This window comes from Sander vitreus, chromosome 5, assembly GCF_031162955.1.
Source record: "Sander vitreus isolate 19-12246 chromosome 5, sanVit1, whole genome shotgun sequence".
NCBI classification, from domain to species: domain Eukaryota; kingdom Metazoa; phylum Chordata; class Actinopteri; order Perciformes; family Percidae; genus Sander; species Sander vitreus.
In genome coordinates this window covers 3,910,265-3,916,264 of record NC_135859.1, presented here as the reverse complement: position 1 = coordinate 3,916,264, position 6,000 = coordinate 3,910,265, and the positions used below count along the sequence as shown (strand labels likewise).

The window sequence follows — 6,000 nt, the reverse complement described above, 5'->3', positions numbered from 1 at the left end:
TTGAGCAGAAGCTGCACAGTTTGACCAGCGGGCAGCGGCCGCCGGATGGTGTTGCTAAGAACTTGCGATGTATAACTATTATCAGACCGGCCCTCGCTGCCTCGAAACACTACCGGCCCACCGGGAAAAGTCTCGACTCTCCCGATTGCCACTCCGCTACTGCCGCTGAGGCAGCGGCGGAAACTGGGAGTCGGCTAAACAGATTGTCCATCTCCGGGGCTGTCAACGTTGTGTCTCGGCAAAAAAGTAGAGGGACCAAACAGCCCCCGCTGCGGCTGTTGGCTAACGCTAACGAAGTTAGCTTATTAATTCCACCCAACACTGGTTAGATATAATGAGCCGAACAAGTTGTCAGTCATCTGGTGAGAACACAGTGCTTTCCTACGCTGTAACAAGAGTGCGTTAATGAAACATTAAGTTGTGACATTTTACGAATTTAGTGGCGGTCGGTGTGTTTGACATAGGTCATCCGAAGTTTCAGTGTAAACTGACAATAAAGTTGTATCGTATTTTATTTTACTGTATATTGTACTTGGTTTCTTTAGATTTGATTTTAGCCTGGTCACTGTTGTGTGAGCCTTAACCCACAGCTGGTACAGTACTCACAAATAGACTGAGAACAGACTGGGCCTTGTCATAGAGCTGTCTACCAGAAATAAAACCTGATTGGTCCAGGTATCTTTTGCATTTCTGTGTCCAATCTTGCTGCTAACAATTTTCTCAAAATCTTATAATCAACCCCCAACTAGTCTATATATCCACCACGTTCCACTTCCGGGATTGCTCCGGTGCCGCAGGAAATTCCGCCGGATGCATGTCTTTTTGCCGATGTCCGTTTCCTTCTGCTTTCTTTGCGTTGGAATTTTAAACTCTGCAGTGTTCACAAGTTATACCAGAGTAAGAATATGTAAATAACTCAATTTTGACAAAAATGTCAGATAGAACCTTATTATTCTAGGGTAGCGAAGTGGCAAACTCAAGAACTCGCCGTATCGGATTCGGCTACTAGTGAATGTTAAAAACGTGACGTTTTAAACAAGGACCCTTTAAGTGTTCGGGCTGGTAAGTTGATGTACCCCAAAAAAAATGATCCGCTGAAATATAGAAGTTTCTTTCACCATGCAAAGTCTATGTGAAAAGTCTTTCTGGGCCATGGGGTGCAGTTCCACCCTTATCCGCTAAGCCCATGGTGGCTTTATGACATGGCGCTCTTCCTGGGGGCTTGGCCTATCTGCTAGCGTGGCACGCCCTCATACTCTGTTTCTGACTGGCTAGTAGTCCTTACCTAGCTACTGAGCATGTGTGACTCCCAACAAAGATGGAACAGAAGTGTGATGCCTCACTCTGTAGCTAAAACAGAGAGCTCAACACACAGGGTGAAAAGAGGAGCTGCAGCAATGTGCAGTACAACAAAAATATGGTGTTTTTTTTTGTTTTTTTTTTAAATAAATACAATTACGAACCTGAAAATGAGCATAATATGAGCACTTTAACTGATAGTTAATCTCCCTTTGGCCAATAGTTATGTTACCCCGTGCAGAGACTGGGCATTGTCATGGAAATCAAGCAGTGTGGAGTTTTACATTTGTCGCATGGTGCTGCTGTGGGTTTACTTTGGGTTGGGTACTCTGGTTTCTTCCAACACTCCAGAGACATACTGGCAGTGTGAACCTCGAAATCAGTTGATTTAATTTTAAAGAAACACGTTCATCATAGTTGCCTCTGTTTCTCCGGCCACCGTGGCCAACAGCGGCCACAAAGGTGGTCGACTAGCACTGTATGCGAACGACAGACGCTGTTGGTCGCCCACGAGGGTGCGCTAATGCAACAAGTTAGACGGCAAACACTCTCATACTCTACCGAAGAAGAAGAAGAAGGTAGCAGGTGCCTGCTTCTTATCTGTTGTTCGTGGCCCTCTCCGGTAAATTAACAGGTAAGACCTGCAGGGCAATACAAATATATGTTATCGTCAATTCAAACAAAGTCTCTGGTATACCCCGTTTTGTTCAATATAACAGTGAATTGTCAAAACGAGCTAAGACATGCTAATATTGTTTTGCTAACTTGAAACGTTAGCCAAGGTTAGTCAATATTTGGCGCTGTCTAATGTTTTGACGCCAACATTAGTGTAACGTTAGCTAACGTTACGTTGCGTTAGGTGACTGATAGTATCGTTAAACCGGTCTGCTGTTGGAAAAGGCGACTCATTTTGAGGCAGCAATAATAATATAGTAACTTAGCTACATTAACGTTATGCTATCGCAGCTAGCTCCGAAGCCCTCTGAACCAAATCAGGTTCAAACGTTTGGATATTTTAAGTTCACTTTCTAATAAGTCATACATACTCTACATAATTTAAACATTTTACGACTGTATACAAATCTTTAAATGTCCCCCTGCCATTCGGCATACGTGTGTTAACATATTTGTTCAGTATTTTGATAAGTGTTAACTTTAAACTTTGAACTGCCGTGGCTGTAACGTTAGTCGTTTCCGTGAAGCAGAGGAAGCTGTGTCCGCCACTTTTCCAAGACTTTAAGATTCAGTTTGGTCGATAATTTGTATTCTGAAAATTGCCAGTAAATCCTTTCTATTCGTACAAGATTTTAAACAGTTCTAACTTAACACTTTAGTGACTTTGCCTTCCGTTCTGTCCATGCAGGTCGTCGGTAGTTCACATACACATTATCTAACGTGTAGTTGCCGGGGCATACATTTCTTGTTGCAAATACGTTGATTCTAAGTAAAACATTTTACTTCCCTTCAAATTTAGAATCGCTTCCCAAGAAAAATACGACCAGCATCAAAGCAAATGCACTTTAGTTGCAGACCGGTGTCTTACAAAGAACAAAGTCCGAATACAGTCAAAGTCATACTTTGAAACGAGAATGTATATTTAATTTAAACTAACACACAAACGGGAAGTTGTATGAGACGAGTCCAGTGTTGAGACAGCAGGGTCACCGGATTGTATCTTTGCAAATCCTTACCAACCAAAACTAACAGCACCTCATCCAACTCTGAGCTTAAACTAGCTAAAATCAAGGTTATCACATATAAGTGAATGTGTATACTGTTTGAGATGCTACTGGCAGATTCACTTTATATATGACAAGTAGGGCTGGGGCGATATGCTTTTGTCCCGTTTCGATTCTTTCACGATAGGGCCGTTGAAATGAATAATTGCATTGCGACGTGGATGATTCTGCATCGACGCTTTTACAGACCATAATCCTTTATTGCCTACTGATGTTACTTGTTGATTTTCCGGTTTTCTGCTTTTTTTTGTTGTTTTTAGCCTTTTGTCTGTTGTCTTCTGTGTTCAGACTCCACTATATTCAGGAAATGTATTTTAAGAGCAGATACAATAAAAAAGGGGAGTTCATATGTATCCGACTGCTTGAAAGTGTTGATGAAAACCATGTGTAGCAATCTATAATAATATTGAGGAGGTGACGCATCGTGATATCGATTTGAATCGTTGACAGAATAATCAAAATGAGACCAGTGAAGATTCACACCCCTACATACATGGGTCGGCACCTGAAAATATTTCAGTGAATCATTGGTAAAATAAAAAATAAAATAAATATCGATTCCAGGGAAAAGAATTGTCGCAAAAAAGAATCACGATACATGCGTGATCGATTACCCACCCCAACACCCCCCAACACCCCCACCCCCAATGACAAGAGGGTTTTCGTACTTTAGCCTCAATCCTCTTTAAGTGTTACACAGTCACACTGAGTCCCATCTGATGCCGGGCTAAGCCTGAGCACAGAGGAGATAAACCAGTGAGCAAGATGCCAACTCCAACACAAGCTAGGGACTGAGTGCAGGACGTACTTGTGGTTGGGAGGGTTTAGATTTTAATTAAGGCAGGAACGTGTGTAACAAGGCTCCAGACTTAACTTTTTTTACTAGGAGCATTGTAGCCCCTAACCAAGAGGCCTCAAGTTGAGGAATTTAAATTTCTAGGTATTACTCTGGATTCCCAACTCAAATTCAATAAACGCATTAAACTGTAAGACTGTTCGGACAAACCTGAGCTGTTTCAGAATGATGAGGCATTACATACCGGTTAAGGCAGCTTTATTGTTTTTTCATGCCATGATACTCTCTCACTTATCCTACAGTGTTACTGCATGGGGCCAAGCCTCCCAGACAACAGTCAAACCCATCATATCATTATACAAACAGGCACTGAAAATAATGGATAAGAGACCGACAGTGTGGCACCACTGTTTGATAGTACAGAAATACAAGCTTTTACATTTTGATAGCTTTATTAAGTTTTCTTTTCTTAAACCGACTTTCAAATGTGCAAATTATCTAGCTCCAGCCGTACTCTGTCCTTTTGTGACCAAAACCAACACAAGGAGAGTGGCCACTAGGGGAGCAGTGGGTGGCAACTGCATAGCAGAGGGGCGCAAAACCATCAAGTCATGTTTTTCAGTGATGGGGACCCATTTTTTGGAATGATTTACCAACCTACTTTGACTGTGATAGTTACGTATGTAATAATGTGCGCTGCATTGTCCCTGACAAATAAACTAATAATAAATAATAAACAAAAACAATGTAGGGGCACAGGCAGAAAATGTAGGGGCGCACAACTTAAATCGACCTGCAACGCAATTTTTCACATTTCCCCCATGCTAACCGTTTTACTGATAGATGCTCTGGTAATAAATACAGAAACTACAATGTGGTGTTCTATTTTAGTTCACGGTCACATTTTAATTGAATGGAGCTTAACAAATGCCCATTCAGAAATGTAAACAAAGTATTGTTATTGTCAGTGTACTGTATTATTGCCTCATACAGGCTCTCCCTCTCTCTCTCTCTTTTTTTTGTTTACACTGAAATAATCATCAATCTAATGTGTTTAAACTTCCATGGAACAGGGAATATCTAGGCTAACTAACACCCATTGTGGGAAATATTGAGTAATGAGGGAGCCAGAGAGAGGGGAGCTCACAACACTCACACAAGCACTTGTGTGAGTGTTTGTTTTTATGAGGTAAATAGTTATATATTTAGCATCCTATGTGTATTTGGTGTGGTCTCGGCTCTCTGCTGTCACATTTTTATATGAAATAAATCAGTGAATGCACTACAGCACTGCCGAGGTCTATCAACACAGCTCCGCCGACCGGAAGAGGAAGAGTGCTTTGGTGTTGCTTTAATGTTAGCCTACTGTAAAGGTGCTGGTTGACCAGTAGCTAATGCTAAGGCTTGGTCTATAACGTTAGCTAATTCTTGGTGGGTAACATAAGATTACGACATCGTTCAACACACTCAGTTATTTTTAGTATGATTGTTTTGACCACAGTTAACAACTCTGGGCTAATCCACAAATTCATCAGTAACGTTAGAGTGATGGTTCGGAGTAATTTCAGCCTGGGATGCTTTGCACATTGACCTCGAACCAAACAACACCCCCCATAAGCTTTTTTCCCTTGTTATAACGTTGGTCGAGTTAGCGTTATCAGCTGGTTAGCTTAGTGCAGGCGCTAATGGATCCATGTTTGTATCTCGTAAATTACCCCACTAATAATGCCCGGAATGATACCAAACTTCTACAGTAGTAGTATATGAAGAAATATGGAAGCCGTTTAAGTACTACATTAACAACAATAATATTGGTCATTTCTTACAGGAGGTGTAACTATGTATTAGTGTTTTTTTTAATTTTTTATATAGAGCGTCTTGCTGGAAAATGTAACTTTTATGTGTAAAGTACAGTAATGTATATTTGGTTTTAGGGTACCTTGCAATATCTGTTTTGTATTTAGATTGATTCTCTTCTGAGACTTTTGAGTATTTCTATATGGGAGAGGAGAGTGATGTGTTCTCTTGTTGGGGTGGGAAATGACTGACGAAATGGAAAAGTGTTTTTCTGTTACCTGTCTTATATAATCAAAACAATAAACACATTGTTAAAAAAAAAAAGAAAGTTGAATCTATCAGCTAGCGTTGCTCTGGTTGGTTGTAGAG

General features: G+C 40.9%; 1 protein-coding gene across 1 annotated transcript in view; it reads left to right on the top strand.

Annotated features, from left to right (window-relative positions):
• Positions 1–1,826: 1,826 nt before the first annotated feature.
• The window catches only part of erlin2 (ER lipid raft associated 2), a 33,061-nt gene continuing 28,887 nt past the window's right edge, over positions 1,827–6,000 (top strand). Inside the window, exon 1 of the mRNA XM_078250095.1 lies at positions 1,827–1,933. The gene's annotated coding sequence lies outside the window, so the exon portion shown is untranslated. The remainder of the gene's footprint in view (positions 1,934–6,000) is intronic.